This window comes from Pongo abelii, chromosome 10 (assembly GCF_028885655.2).
Source record: "Pongo abelii isolate AG06213 chromosome 10, NHGRI_mPonAbe1-v2.0_pri, whole genome shotgun sequence".
NCBI lineage: Eukaryota > Metazoa > Chordata > Mammalia > Primates > Hominidae > Pongo > Pongo abelii.
The window spans coordinates 25516530-25533807 of NC_071995.2; the positions used below are offsets into that span (position 1 = coordinate 25516530).

The 17278-nt window shown below is 33.5% G+C and overlaps 1 protein-coding gene across 7 annotated transcripts in view; it reads right to left on the reverse strand.

Moving 5' to 3' along the window:
• SOX5 (SRY-box transcription factor 5) overlaps window positions 1–17278 on the reverse strand; it is a 1035411-nt gene that overhangs the window by 735734 nt on the left and 282399 nt on the right. For 6 of the 7 annotated variants that reach the window (XM_054526954.2, XM_054526957.2, XM_054526959.2 and 3 more), the window contains one exon: window positions 10825–10921. The gene's annotated coding sequence lies outside the window, so the exon portion shown is untranslated. The remainder of the gene's footprint in view (window positions 1–10824; window positions 10922–17278) is intronic. The other variant, XM_054526958.2, reaches the window with a different exon arrangement.

Genomic DNA, 17278 nt, shown 5'->3' on the forward strand with positions numbered 1-17278 from the left:
ATATATATGGCAAATTGCTAGAAGCATAAGCATCAACATTAACAGACTTCCAATATTTACTGTGTGAAATGGTTCTGATACAGTAACACAATTGACGCAACTGGACACACAAAGTGAGAGGCTTCATCTCACTGCAATTTCTTCAGCATTGGTTACTGTGGCATTTTTAATCTTCACCAATTTGCTGAATGAACTATGATCTCAATTCAATTTGAATTACTTGATGATTTATAAAAATCAAACATTTTATGTTTATTCTTCATTTGACTTCCTCATTAATTGAATATTTCTATTATTTCTGTTTCTATTAATTTGTAAGCAGTTTAAATGATATCCTAATTGCATCTGTTGAACATAGGAAAATGCCAATAGTTGACCAGTTTTAACAAAAATGGCAATTTAGGTTGTTCCGCCTAATGTACTGCAAATATATTTCTTGGATTTCCATTTGTCTGCCAGTCTTATCATTTAAGATGCAAAGAAGCTTTTTCATTTATGTGATCAAACCTATCACAATTTTTCTTTGGTGATTATCGCCTTTGGTGTAATGCTTTAAAAGGACTTTCCACCCTCCTCCTACTTCTATTCACCAACACTGTCTCTTAGCGTTTTTATGGTTTCCTTTGATAAGAATTTAAATCTCTAATCCTTCTAGAATTCATATTGGTAATGGTATAAAATTGTAACTCTTTTCTAAATACTTATAAATCTGTCTTGAAACCATTTCTGTCACAAAGATTTGGAATGCCTAGAATAACACTTGTGCTACTCAGGAGGCTGAGGTGGGAGGAACTCTTGAGCCCAGAAGGTCAAGGCTGCAGTGAGCCAAGATGACATCACTGCACTCCAGCCTGGGCAATGGAGCAAGACCCTGTCTCAAAAAGAAAACAAAACAAACAAATAAAAACCTTACCATGTTATGAGGGGAGTTAAATTCCCTAATTATAGTCCAAACATCATGTTTATATTTTGTTATATCATAGAATATTATAAAACACCAATGACTCATAAAATGAAAGTTACTTTCACAAATTATCTAAAAGATGCATACATATGGGCATTATGTAAGAAAACAAAAAACACAATTCATAATTACGAATTAGGGAATACTTTTACATTCATTTTAAAATTAATCTCAGTGCTTCAACCTCACTTATGTATGCAAAATATATTTGCATTTACAGAACATGACTGTGGGCAACGCTTCCACTGAGATGATGTATACTCCAGAATTTCTGTACTCTAACTTTGCAGAAAGTACTATGAAAACAGTTTGGGTTCATGGTTTTTACTTAAATTATTCTTGTTAGGACAACTTCTTTGTCTTTCTAAAGAAAGACAAAAAATAAGCAATTGCTTGCTCACATATATTATGTTAAAGGCTTTTAATCAAAAGTTCATGTATTATTTTATTTGGAAGTAAAAATTCTCTTCATTACAAATAATTGCTGGACAATAGAACGATGCTTATGCAATTGTTATTATATTATTAAGGAGCAGATTTTGTCATCTGACTTTTAAAAAGTAATAAAACTCAAATTGTCCCATAACTTTTGAGAGATTCTCACATATTTTTAATCAATGAGGAAGCTGGAAAGCCATAGCAAAAAACACTGTACAGAAGAGCATTATATTCTGCCAGGCTAGGGTTTGAGGGCTGCTTCAAGTGGATCAGTATTGGCTACTCAAGTAGCAATACCTAGTTCCAAGATCAGGAAAATGGAGCATTTCTACTGAGATGGCATTATGTTACTTAAGCTGATGTACCTTTTGAAATTAACTCTGTAATTCAAAAGTGTGCTAGTAAAACTCTCCCAGCGAATTAAATGTACATACACTTGAAACACCCAGAAAATAAGTCTAATAATTTTATGCTAACCTATTCAGATAAAATATTTGTATGTAGAGCACGAAGACAATCAAGTATAATCAAGCATTTAAACAAATAATGTTGTGTTAAGAAAAAAATTATAAGGGTATGGTAGCATTAGATTTAAGTATTCCTTTAGCCTGCTTTGCATGGTGTTTTACTGAAAATGCTTCATTATCTTGGTGAGACTAAGCTGAAAATATATTAAAAAAAGAAGTCTTACTCAAGAGATTTAGGTGTACAATAAGAGACAATTTACAACGATTTATAAAGGTTCTGAAAGACAATGAGAAATAGAAATAGACTACAAGAGAAATGTTATACCTTTCAGAAGATATACGATCATATAATGAATTATTAAGAAACAAAGGATGTACATCCAAAGACTACTTTCAGGAATCAATTCCACCATATGTTACAAGAGAAATGTGGATGAAATTGTAGAGCAGAAACAATTAGGTGCACAGGTATGTAGCCTTTATTTGTGCAACCTAAAATCTGTGCCTTCTTTATTAAAGTAATAACCAGGATTTTTATTTCAGAGGGTCATTGGATTCGGCCAAGGTCTTTCATTCTCGTTAATTATTATGTGTTCAGAGTAATGCACATTTTTATCTACAGGTGGCAGACCTTTTAAAAATCAATTTCAGTTATATTCAGTATTTTGTTTTGGTGTGTGCATATTTTTTAGCTGCCATGCCCATTAAAATGTAAGAGTGTGCTGTTCAGAGTTCTCATTAATGTTGCACAATTTAGATGATAGATTTGTCAACAAAGTGGCTCATTCTCAAAGGCCAGTGAACCCTGTCGGGATAAATGCCTTAAAAATTGTATATTGCAGGGTAATCTTTAATTATGTAGAACTCACTTGACAATTTACAGTATATTGGGATTATTTTCCTTTTTCAAGCAATAAAGCATTTTACTTTATAGATTAGGGTGACTGAGGGAAAAAAAGTGATTGGATTTGATAAATAGTTAAAGCAAAGAGCTTGCTTATTTGCAAGTAAAAGAGAAAGGTGACCAAAAGGCGTGTACAAATGACAACCACTTAGGATCACAAATTATTAAGTAGCTAAATGGTTAAAGCAAATAACTATAAATGCAGTGACATTTTAAAAGAATGTTAACACAGAAAGAGATAAGCAAAACAAAAATATACTGACACCAATGGTATAACTAATCATTATCCTCAATTTAACTTCATAAAATCTTGGATTTAAATACCTATGTGAAGTTTCTTATTGTGTTGTGTTGGTTTTGGTCAATTCAGCATATAATCTGGTGTTCAACTAAGCCTTTTTGTGACTATTATTGATTTGTTGGAAAGGATTTTTAACAGAGAAGTACTCAAAATATATGTAAACATCCATAACTTTATAGTTCTCAAAACATTTTTATTCCATTCAGTCTAATACCCTTCTATGCCTACTATCCTTTATCACATTTCTTTATTTTTATTCTTTATTTATTTATTTATTTATTTATTTTTTGAGACAGGGTCTTGCTTTGTGGTCCAGCTGGCACGAACGCAGCTCACTGCAGCCTTGAACTCCTGGGCTTAAGGTATTCTACTGACTCAGCTACTGACTGTAGCTGGGAATACAGGCATGTTCCACCATGCGGTTTTTTTTTTTTTTTTTTTTTTTTTGAGACAAGGTCTTCCTATGTCACCTAGGCTGGTCTCAAACTCCTAAACTCAAGGCATCTTCCTGCCTCGGTCTCCCAAAATCCTGGAATTACTGGCATGAGCCACCATGCCCAGCCTGGTATTCTTTTCCAGAATACCGGGCAGAATAAATGCTTATTTTACTATCCTATTTTTGTTCGTTTCTAATGCAGGAAACTCTTTTTCTTTTTTTGAGACGGAGTCTCGCTTTGTCGTCCAGGCTGGAGTGCAGTGGCGCGATCTCGGCTCACTGCAATCTCCACCTCCCGGGTTCAAGCAATTCTCTGCCTTAGCCTCCCCAGTGGCTAGGATTACAGGCGCCCACCACCACACCCGGCTAATTTTTGTATTTTTAGTAGAGAAGGTATTTCACCGTCTTGGCCAGGCTGGTCTTGAACTCCTGATCTCGTGATCCACCTGCCTCAGCCTCCCAAAGTGCTGCGATTACAAGTGTAAGCCACCACGCCCGGCCTAATGTGGGTAACTCTTTATAAGAACCTTCAATTATTTTACTTAATTTTGAAAGATGTCTCCATTTAATTTATACTATTTGCCAGGATATTTCTCCCACTTAAAGCATAAAACACCACCAAAAAAAATTAATAAAATCTATCAACTATTTGCTCTATTAAGATTTATCTATCATGAGATATATGTACAGAATATGTTCAGTTTAACACATAGTAATAAAGCACATGCCCATGGAAGCACCACACAGGTCATTACTGGCACTCTCTCTTGAGTTAGAAGTGTTCCTGGACACAAATTCTGCACCCTGACCTCAACCTCTTTCCTCATTCGTAGATATCAGCACTCCCTGGCTTTTACACTAGTATTTCTTGCTTGTCTTTAGTCTTCCTATCTACAGTGATAGATAGGACAAATGATATAATTTAGTTTGCCTGGAATCATCCTGTGTGTATTCTGATGTGTCTTGATTTTTCCAGCTATTATTAATTCCAGCACTAAGATTCTTCCATTTTCAATACTTCACGTGTCATTGTACGATTGTTCTATAATTTTCCAACTTGCTGATTACAGCTGAGTTATTTCCGGATTTTTTGGCAAATACAAATATTTCTCCTGTAAACCATCTTGTAGATGTCTTCTGACACATATATACACATATTTCTCTAGGATATTTATCTCTAGGCATAATAGAACTGCTATTGCTTAAGCAAGGGCTATAAATTTCAACTTTACTAGGTACTGTATCTAAAAGTAGTTGCTCCAACTTACATTCCAACAAGCCCTAGATGAGTGTTGCTGTTGCTCTCCAACCTTGTCAATGCTTTGAACTGCTAGACGTTTTACTTTTCTCTATTCTGAGGCATGTGTAGTGGAATCTCATTAAGAGTTTATGTTGTATCTCCTGGCTACTACTTAGACTAAGGATTTTTTCATGTCTTGGACATTATTTCATACATTGGACATTTTCAAATTATTGTCCATTTGGATTTCTTCTTTTGCCTTTTTCTACTGGACTGTGTGAACTTTAACAATGACTTGTGGTTTTTTAAAAATCAATTCTGAATACCAACCTTGTCAATGATGTTTTCGAAATTTATTCTATTACTCTAGGTCCTGTTATTCACTCTTTTATGGCGTTTTCTGATAAACAACAACAAGAAAATGTGTTGTGCGCTTTTTTGGCTTAAAGAATCCTTCTCTACTCCTAAGTCATATTCCCAGGTTATGATCTTAGAGTCTCTCAATATTGTTCTGTCCCTTACACTTAGGTTTGGGCCAACTAAAATTGATTTTTCTGTGTGATGTGAAGTAGAGATCCAATCTTATTTTTTACATGTATCCACGTATTTCTCAGTATCCACGTATTAAAAAGTTATTTCTCTACTACTTTAAAGGACTGCCCTTATTAGAAATAAAATTTGCAAGACTCTGAGTTCTCTATTATCTCTCATTTGCCTACTTGTCTATCCATGCAGGAATGCCATACTTTCTGAATTGACAGAGCTTAATAAAATCTGTAGGGCAAGTCTTCCTACCCATTTCTCCTTTATAAAGAGTATCTTGACTATCTTTTGTCTTTGGCATTTTAGAATTAACTTGTGACATTTCACACACACACACAAACACACACAAACAATGTACAGATAACAAGAAACAAAGACAAAAACAGCATATTTATTGCGATGGCATGGTACTTATAAATCAATAAGGGAGAAAGATACATCTTTACAATACTGGATCTTTTCAATGCATGAAAATGGTGTATCTCATCATTCATATCAGCCTTAGAAAATATTACTTAATAATGTTTCCCAGTTTTCCCCATAGAAATATTGTGCATCTCTTATTACCAGAAACTAGAAAAATGATGCTGATATATAGAAAAACTGTACATTATACTATATTATATGCATCAGTCTTGCAAAATTGTCTTATTAACTCATATCGTGTGCTAATAACAATAGTTGTTTCTTTTTCAATCCTAATAACTTTATTTCCTTATCCTTCTTCACTGCATTGACTAGGATTTCTAGAAAAATACTAAATAGCAGGGGTGACAGCAAATATCCTTGTCTTGTTCTTGAACACAGAAGGAAAGCCTTTAACATTTTACTATTATGATTTATCTTTGCTGTATGTATTTTATATCACATTAAGGAAGTTCCTCCCTGTTTTTTAGCTTTCCAAAAAATTTTAAATACAAGAAACAAATGTTGACATTAATTAAATGCATTCCCTGCATTTATTGAAATGATCATATGATAGTTTCTTTTAATCTGTATTAAATTGTTTTTTTTTTTTTTTACATATTATCAAACCTTGTATTTCTGGAATAAACCAACTTGGTCATAATTTTTTATTAAATGATTAAGTGATTAAATTATTTTTTATATATTGCCAAATTTGAATTGCTAATATTCTGTTGAGGATATTTCCATTTATAATCACCAGAGGAATTGGCCTGTGAGTCCTTTTCCATACTATTCTCATCAGCTTTGGTATGAAAATTGTATGATAATTATAAAATGAATTCGGATTGTTACCTCTTCTATCTTTTGAAAAAAAAAAAAATTATGTAACATTAGACTTCGGCTGGGTGCAGTGGCTCACGCCTGTAATCCCAGCACTTTGGGAGGCCAAGGCGGGTGGATCACTTGAGGACAGGAGATTGAGACCAGCCCGGCCAACAAAGTAAAACCCCGTCTCTACTAAAAATATAAAAGAAATTAGCCAAGCATGGTGACATGTGCCTGTAATACCAGCTACTTGGGAGGCTGAGGCACAAGAATAGCTTGAACCTGCGAGGCAGAGGTTGCAGTCAGCGAAGATCAGGCCACTGCACTCCAGCCTGGGCCACCCAGTGAGACTCGGTATCAAAAAAAAAAAAAAAGATTAGACTTATTTCTTCCTTGAATTTGCCTGCGAAGTCATCTTGGTCTAGATTTTGCTTTTGCTTTATAGGATGATTTTTGATTACTGAATTAAATTTCCTTTATAGTTATAGAACTATTCAAGTTCTCTATTTCTTTTCAGCAAATTTTGGCATTATATTTTTCTAGAAATTTTCCAATTCATCCAACTCTTTATATTTACCCCAAAAAAGTTATACGTATTTCTTACTAGCTGCTTAATATCGCACATCTGTTGTGGTGTCTCCTTTTTCAATACTGATATTGGTAATCTGCCCATTTGTCCTGAATTCTAGCTCAGTCTCATCAGAGGTTTGAAACATTTATTCATCTTTTCCAACAATCAGTTTTTTGGCTTTCTTAGTCCTCTTTGTTATATGACTGTTTTCCACCTTGTTAATTTTGTTCTTACTTTAATTAATTTCTTCCTTCTACTACATTGAGTTTATTTTGTTGTTTTATAACTTCTTGAGAGGAATTCTTGGCCTATTAATTTTTGCCCTTTGTTTTTATAATATATTCATTTAGGTTATAAATTTCCCAGTAAATACTTCTTATAGGCATTCTACAATTGTTCTATGTAGGATATCCATTATTGTTTAGTCTAAAAACTTTCTAATTTCCATTGTAATTTCTTTTTAATTGTGAAACTATATTCCTAGCTCTATTTCTGTTTTCGCTTAATTTCATTGTGGTACAATTGTAATTCTTGGAAAATGGTTGAGGCTTAATTTAATAAGATATTCATTGACTTAGAATATGGTCAATGTTTATCATTGTCTCTTATGTGCTTGAAAATAATGTAAATTTTACAGCTGTATGCAAGGTTCTACAAATATCCATAAGGTCATGTTTCTTAACCTTGCCATTCAACTAAATCTCATCAATTTTTCTATTTTATTGTATCAATTACTAAGACAAGTGAATTAATATCACTGTTATTATACAGTTGTTTATTTCTCTTGTTGTTCTATCAATTATTCCTTAACACACTTCAAGATTACGTTATTAGGGGCGTTGAGATTTAAAATTATTCTGTCTTCCTATTGAATTGAAACTTCAATCATTTATAAAGTGACTCTATCTCTAGTAATGGTTTGGGCTTTAAAGTCTATTCTGCTTAATGAACTTTAAACACTGGTCACACCAATGTCCACATAGTAACTATTTGCATGGTATAATGTTTTCCATTATTATTTATCTCTGACACATGAGAAGTCTGAGCAATAGCAGTTAGGGAACAAACCCAAAAGTAAACAGATATAAGTGGTACAATTAGGAGACAGACCCAAACAATCTGTCTCCAAGATCTATGCTCTCAAACATCATGCTTCTCTTACAAGTTCAAAGAGTAAAGTCAGTTTAGGTTTTGAAAGGAAAAAAAAAAGCTTTCACTGTCATTTCCACAAATATTTTCTCACATTGCTATCAAATTGTGATTTTTCACTCATCTTAAATTCTCACTCTTCTAATATTCTAAGGTAACATAATACTTAAAAAAAAAAAAAAACTTAATCCAGAACTGCAGTACTCAACCTCTTCCACTTATACACAAGTTTTGCTTTGTGCCTTTGAAATAGGCATGCATACCAGAAGCCTTCATGTGATTATCCAATGCCACTGAACTGTAGCACGGTACCTTGAACTGCCCTAAACTAAAAGAGGCAGCCAGGCTGCAATATGATCAAGATGTCTAAGTTGTTGTGTGGATCTACTGAGCAGGAATCCTCATTTCAACCCTACTTTGGGAAAAAATAACCAAAAGGATGGGTGCTGGGCTGTTTCAACTCTCCTTGAACAGAGATATATATAGTATCTTAACAAACAGAGGCACTTAGCAACTTATGTATACCTTCTGAAAATCCACACCTTTTATATTTCTCAAATTTTAATATTAAATTATACTATTTAAAAACCCTGTAAACTATGAAGAAAATTAAAACTTCTCATAAGTCCATGATCCAGAGTTAATTATATTTGATGTGTTTATTACTTTTTCTATTAATTTTTCTGTGTTTGTAATACATATGCACATGTAGAGATATATATGTGCATACATGTGTGTACATATATACCCACAAACTTGGAAACACATTATATCTTTAGTGTAGACTCTTATTTTTTAATTTAACATTGCACTATGCATAATTTTATGTCTTTTAAAATTCTTTAGAAAAGAATTTTAAATATCAAATATCAAATTTTAAATATCAAATGAAATACTCATTTCATTCTGGTTGCAGGATACCCCATCATATAAATGTATTCAAATTTATTTAGCCACTGCTCTACTGCTGAACAGTTAAATGTATCTCAAATTCTTCCACTTATAAATATATGAAAATTAACTTAAAAGAAATATAAAATTTTATCTTGTTTAAACTGTTATGTTGGATCTGGATCACTTGCAACTAAATATCTTCCAAACTAATAGCATGGGAATGTTGCATAGAATGCTTTGAAAACATTTAAGGCTGTTTACAGAAGTGGCCAAATTCCTTCTTGGGAAGTTGAACAAATACAAGGTTTCCCCAGAACTGTTGAAAATGTCCATCTCTCTACATTCTTGTTATAGTATTATTATTCCAAATTACTTTCCCCTAGTTAGATAAGTGAGGCATAACTTTGCATTCCTTTTATTAGCTTTTGTATTAGTTATATTCCTTATTAACTACTTGTTCTTGTATCTCATTATCTTTTAAATTAAGATATCACTGTCTTTCTTATAACTGCTCTTTACATTTGATGTTTGCCATATTTATTAGAAGCAGTAGTCTCAGTTTGTCACTTGCCTTTTAATTTTAATTATATTGGTATTTTTGCCTGTAAACCTATAGAATTGTTGTTTGGAATAATTTGGTTGTGACTTATTCCACTTTTGTTAGCATAAAAATCCATTATTCGCTATGTTTTCTTCTATATTATATTGTTTCATTTGTCTGTGAATATATGAAGCCTGAGTTATAAGTATTTTAATAATACTATTTGGGATTTTAACAATTTTGTTTTTAAAAGAGGTAACCACTACCATTAATTCTAAGGGTTTTCACACATATACTTGCATCTTAAAATGGTGGGAACATAAGTCATAACACTGTAAGAGCAGATTTCTGAATAAATGAGCTTTAAGTCATTATGCAAGATGAACACTATTTCATTATTCTTTTTAGGTATCAACACAAGGAGATTTCCCTTTCAATCTTACTGGTGACAAACTTCTCCTGAACAACAGAATTCCTTCCCTTCATCCTTTTCTGCAGTTACCCGCAATCAATAAATTAGAAAAGGATTTTCAACTCTAGATCCGTGGTCAAACTTTCAGTGCCTGTTCCCAAGAGTACAACATTTTTGAAAAGACAAACAGGGATTTCATGCACACACAGATAGATGCCCATGGAATGTTTCCATCATAAATTAGAAAATATTTGTCTAGCTTCAGCAATACTACATTTTTGTATGTATTAACAGAATCATACCCTGGAATAGTTAATAGCCTATAGAAATTTTTCTAAAATATGTGACCTATCCATTGTAATCCCAAATATTTATTTTGAAGCAACAACCAAAAAGTAGCAACAAATGTTTCAAAAAACATTTTTCAGTGGAGAAAAAAGCTTTCACAACTTCAGAAAAATTGTATCTCATTAAGAAAATGAAAAGAAAAGAAATGTTGCTATCATCTGCCAGTTTAGAGACATTACCATCATAATGAGTCTCAAAATCATAATTAAAAAGCCAGTTGTCATCTGAATATAAAAGACTATGTACTATACTTTTATATGCATATGTTTTATATATTTTTACTTATAAATTAAAAATAAGAGAAAGCATATAAATTTCCATTTTTGTGAAATAGTATAGTTATCAATTTTTCAAAAGTGTTATTATGTGTTTTATGAATATACCTTTTTCCTACCCAGTGCAGTGCCAGAATTCTCTGTTCAGCTTTCAGAATCTTGTCAACAGATTCAAACAGGAATCATGTCATCAGCAAGAGGAAAGCTGGAAAAATAAAAGTAGACCATTAACAGTGCATCGTTTTATTTAGTAAATATCAACATATGACTCTTGAAAATAGAAAATGTGTAAGGTTTTCAAAAGAAATTTATATTTATATATGTAACTTGATAAATAAACCATTAAATATATAAATATATATGTAAATGTAAATTTACATATATAAATGTATATGTAAATGTAAATTTACATATATAAATATATATGTAAATTTACATATATAAATGTAATAAAATTACGGTTTGTGGAAGAAGGGGTATTATCTTGGCATTATAAAGCCACCACAATTAATCTCAAAACTCAGTAGTTGTTGTGGTCCAATTTTAATGTAAATATCCTGCAGATGCTTTAGGACAGGCTACACTAAGGTAGATTCTTGCTGCTTGAAATGATTCATGAGACATCTTCAGGTGTCCTCTTAGGTCTCTTCTTTGAGCCCATTCAAACATATAACAGCAATGGTCAACACAGTAATTGTGAAATGTTCAGCTATTTTTCATTTCATTCCATCCCTGCTATGTATTTCTCTGACTGCCATGCTCAGCTCAACTTTAGAAAGTGCTCTTGCCACTACCATGAGTGAATAAAATTCTGGCTTTGTTACCAATTTTCCTAGGCTGAACAAAAATCGGCCCTGACAATCTGTTGAGATTCCCAACAATCAGACTTATGAAAGCAAGGAACCTGTACACGGTAGGAGCCACAGCCTTGATTCTGGCTCGGTCACTCCACTATTAGTCCAATTCAAGGGAAATTGAGTAATCTCTTGGTGTTTATTTTTATATCATCACTAATTATTCAGTTTTGGTCACAAGGCTTACAGTATTTGAATAGTTTTATTACCAGACTATATCTTCCTGGAGCACGCCTGGTATAGAAGCATTTTACTCCATTCCAAAATCAGAACTTTTGTTAATTAGCACAGAAATTCAAATGCCACAATGTGACAAAGAGAAGAATCCACATTACTTTATTAGTTTACTCATTACTTCATTGAAGAACATTCCACAATGAGAAAAATTATCATTAAAAACTTTGAACGTCAGGCTGGGTATGATGACTCATGCCTGTAATCCCAGCACTCTGGGAGGCTGGAGCAAAAGTATTACTTGAACCCAGGAGTTCAAGTCTAGCATGGGCAACACTGAGACTCCAGCTCTACAAAAAATTTAAAAATTAGCTAAGTATGGTGGCGTGCATCTGTAGTCCCAGCGATTTGGGAGACTGAGGTGAGAGGACTGCTTGAGCCCAGGAGGTTGAGATCGCAGTAAGCTGTGGTTGCATCACTGCACTTCAGCCTGGGCACCAAAATGAGACCCCATCTCAAAAAAGCAAACAAACAAAAGCCAACCAAAACAACAACAACAAAAAACTTTTAACATGGGAAAGTATGTTGCTGAAGTAGAATAAAGGCTGTCTATATATAGTCAGTGGATTTTTAAAAATGTATTTCCATAAAAAATTTTACTTAGAAAAAAATACCACAAACTCTACTTTTTTTTTTTTTTTAAGTTAAATGAATTGTCTCATCTGCCCAACTGTAAAGAGACTACACTACTACCACAAGTGTGTTTACTAAGTGAAACACTGAAATTTTGTCATATCATATATTTGGGTGACACAGAAATTCACAGGTGGTAATTTTACCCACAAGAGGGAGCTTGTATTTTTATATTTTTATTCTAGAACATGAAAAACTTGAATTAAAATATGAAGTTCTAAAAATGTCTGTTGATATCATCATCTTTATGTCAGGTCAAATTTTGAGGTAACCAGATTGCAGTTGGCATATTTTTCTTCAATGATAACCTATCACTATGGCAAAAGATTGGAAATATAATTGGAATTTTAAAAACATTTCCTACCTATATTATAATTAGGTTTTTTTAGATACAAGAATGAACATGTAGCTGGCAAAGCAGCCTGAGAGAAAATTCTTTTTAGGTGGTAGTAACATTAGGTGTGTGAAATTGACTAGAATTATTATAAGTACTCTGCACCCAAATTTAATTACATAGCAGTGAAATGATAGTTCAGTCATTCTTTTATCAGAAAAGAGGTTGTAAAAACCAATAATTTTCTATGTATTTATAGAACAGGAAACAACCTACTTTAAAAATTACTAAGATCGCCGATATCGCTAATATCACTTAAAACTTGCCTAAGTAACATTGTAACTGGCATGATACCACAACGAACTTTCCTTTCTTAGAGTTGAGAGAAAAAAATTTTCTTAAAAAAAAAACTCAGCTCAATTCCTTCATATCCTGTAAGGTCCCTAAACAATATCTTAAGTTGTTAAGACTCTCAAAATAAATAAATACACTCCAAACTTTGTAAAAATAAAATGAATTCATCAACTTAAAAACTCCCATCTAAAAAAATAATTTTGGCAACTCTTATTAACCCCGAGTGATCTGTTCTATCACATTCACAGACACAGAAATAACTGAGCTCAAATTTGTTTTCTGACCCTCTGTAAACTGCAGGGGAGACAGACGATAAGAGTTCTGTCACTTTCTCCCAGGGTTCTTGTCTCAACTTCTAGAAGATACTATATAACACAGGCAGGGAGTTGAGAAAGAAGGGGTTAATCATGCTGCTCTTCCTTCTGGAATTTCCAACCTACCCATTAAATCATTGTTTTTTTTTCTCCCACTAGGGACTGTGAATCTAATGGACCTAAAATCAATACCTTACAAATGACATAAAAAATATATTCATTTTATGGACTAATGTACCCTAGTGTCTGAATCCTATTTACACTCTCTACTTTAAAAAGGAACGACAGACCCATTTCTGCCAGTAAAAGGTTACTCAGTCACTTTGGTGACATGCTGCAGAATGCACTGTCATACTAAAGTGCAGCACGAGGGAGAGATTGGTGGCTGCAAAACCACTATTGTGGAAACTTTCAACACGGTGCCGTGAAATTGCGTTAAGAAACACAGTCAGGGAGGAGCACGCAGGTAGCTTCAAAGATGTTAACCATGTTCTGAGGTGCTTTTACGGGCCTCTGTTTCATCATCTTGTTTCATAACTTAAAGTATATTATATAAAATTATAAGTGGATCAAATATTACATAATATCATTTTAAAAACAAACACAGCTTTCACTTAATGGTGAATTCTATCATGACTGAAAAAACTGGATAAAAATTCCTAAGAGGCAGAAATGCTCACTAACATACCAAAGCACTACTAGCCAAATACACATAGTGTGCGATCAAGCCACATTAAAGGGGACAGAGGCAAGCCCCAGGGAAACAAAGGGTATTTCATTTACCAGATACAGCAGGGACACAATCACAAAAGGTGACTACTGCTTGGTGTTTCACATATTGAGAAAGTATGCTTATGAGAGGGTTTTATGTTTACAGAATATTCTCCAAACCAAAGAACCCACATACTTCATCAAAAGCCATTCTTATCATTTACAAAGTATTAAGCTAGTTTTTTTTTTTTTTTAGCATAATACGTTGGTAACTTTTCTAAAATTTTGAGAATATCTTCTTCTACATTTAGTATTTTTATGATATCAAATATAGGGCAACCCAGTACAAATGCAAAGATACCTTCATTTTCATTGCAAAGATTAAAGTATGAGGGGAAGGGAGAGAGAGAGAGGAAAGAGGAAAAAAAAAAAAAAACCTAAAAATTAAGGAAAGAACTTTTCTCCTAGGAAAATATCACCTGACTTACTTTTTGTTTCCATGGGTACAAATAGAAATAGAGAATAATGAATAAGAAAACAAACTTTAAAACAGATAGTTTTTGAGAGAATTCTAGCAACAGGTCAGCATGAAATTTCCTGTTCAGTTTTACTGGCTTAAAATCTATACGGTTATAAAATTACCAGAAGGGAAAAAAAAAAAAAAAACTGTTGTTCTTTATTCCATTTGCCAACCAGAGTCATTTATCCCCTATTAGATAAAGTATAATAGACTCTACGGAAAGGGTCATTGGCCTTCCATTTAATGATATTGCCAGCCCCAATCTGCATTTTCCCGGCAATGTCCCTCAACACAGAATAAATGGCTGATCTCTTCACAATAACAGCTGATTTCTATTTATTAAGCTAAAAAGGTCACCATTTTCTACGGCTGGGCCGCCCTGCACTATTGATAATTTTATGCATAAACAAATGGCAAATTTGTGCCACATAAATATGCATTAGCAATTACTTTTTCCTTGGGCAACGCTCACCGCATGCAAATGTGTACCTCACAGGGCCTGGTAGCTTTTGTTTTAGCTCTTGAACAGTGAAACAAAAGAGCACAATAAACAATTTTAAAATTGCCAATCAATAAGCAATGCAAATGCAAAGGTAAATGGCAAGAAACTTGCTCAGAAACAGCAAAACAAAAGTGAAGCAGGAGGGGGATGGGGAAGGATTTTCTTTTTTATATTATTTCATTTCTTTCTCTTTGATAATGAAAAGGCTAAAGTACTCTTGACACAGAACAGCTAGCTAGGCTGGTACTAAAGCAGATGCCAGATGGGGAAAGGAGAAAATATACACATGTTGAATAAACACACACATCCCAAAAAAGAGGGCAAAAGGAAAACTGTGTTCCTCGATGCGATTTCTGGGGCATCACCTACTCAAATTTCTGATGGTCAATTTCAGAGATTTGTAAGAATATTCAACTTCAGAGATTCAAAGAATTTTAAAACTAGGAGGAGCTACAGAGACTCATAACCCAATCTCAATTCCGTAGTACTTTGCTATGCTGTTGTTTCCTAATGTCACCTCCCTCAGAAAAAAGGAATATACATGATCAATAAATGGGATATCTTTAGGAACACAAAGAAAAGGGGTAAATGAGGAATATATAAGAAATAAAGGGAGGGATAGCATTAGGAGATATACCTAATGTTAAATGACGAGTTAATGGATGCAGCACACCAACATGGCACATGTATACATATGTAACAAACCTGCACATTGTGCACATGTACCCTAAAACTTAAAGTATAATAAAAAAATAAATAAATTAAAATAAATTAAAAAATAAATAAAAATCAATATTCATCAGAAAAAAAGAAAAAAATAAAAAGCAATCTACAAAATGTTTAAAATAAGAACCCTAATCTCAAAACAATGCGAGAATAATGTCAGGCACGAGAAGCAAGAAGCATAAGAAAAACTAGAAAAAAAAAAAAGTGTTGCCCAATTTGAACAGGAAAACAGTAGATAACTCAAAAAAAGTTGATTCTTTTAAATCAAAAATGAGCCTTAAGAGATTTTTTAGTGTTATTTACCGAGCACTATTCTAAGTGCTTTACACTCAGATCCATTACACTTCATCTTCACAAAAACCTCGAAGGATGGTACTATTAGCGCCGCTCCCATTTCCTAGCGCTGAGGCGCAGGGAGGTTAAGTTAATTAGGGCAGTGCTAGAGCTGGGCCTTCACCCCATCTGAAGCCAGCACCTGCAAGCATCACTACTGCTAGTACTTGCCATCCATTCTTTAAAAGCCATCCATGTTGACCCGGTGGAACAATTTCTTCTGACCTGTGTAGACAGCTTTACCTTTGCATAAATAAATCACACTGTGTTTTAAACATCTATATTCAGGGCTTATGTGAGTTTCTTTGGCCAAGTGATTAAAATACTTTAGCTTCTGTAAAATATATAAATATTAACTTGTATGTTAGTACAGATGTACCTTAGTACATTAGTGCATGTGCACTGAGAACGTGCCATAGTCTTAATCACTGGAGAGCAGAAAAACACTTTGTGATCCCATCTTGATCTTAATGTAATTCAAGGTTTTACTATTCCTCAAAGGATTAACAAGATTTACCCACAATGTTGTAAAAATAAATATATAAAGTATTCTTGGCTAAGTGAAAATAGGCAAAACTGGAAATCTAAAACCAGCAAGTGGTTCTGTCTTGCTCAGAGCCAAGAAAGTCTTCACAGGTATCTCTTAGAAGCCTGATATTGATCCTAAAAGTCAAACTTATTTAGAGAAGGTCACAAAACTTCTCCCAGCAATATTTTCCCCCTGGTAATATCAGTGTTGGAAGGCCAGGACTGTTGCTTGCATATGCGGTGCCTTTGTCTGAGTAAGAAAAGGATGACCCCCTTGGGGGAGGCCATTCAGAAAATATGCCACCTGCACAACCATACATGGTAGTCCTTGAAAAGACTTTAGAGTTTCCTTACTTGGAAAAGTGTTACTGGTAATATTAAACTCCGTCTTTTTTAGAACCAAGTACCTACTCTTTAATACAAAATCAGTATAAAGATGCATTCCAACACGATAGCGATATCTTACATGTTAATTCAAATAACTACGTAGCTAGGGTACTCCTATTTCCTTCTGTTTTG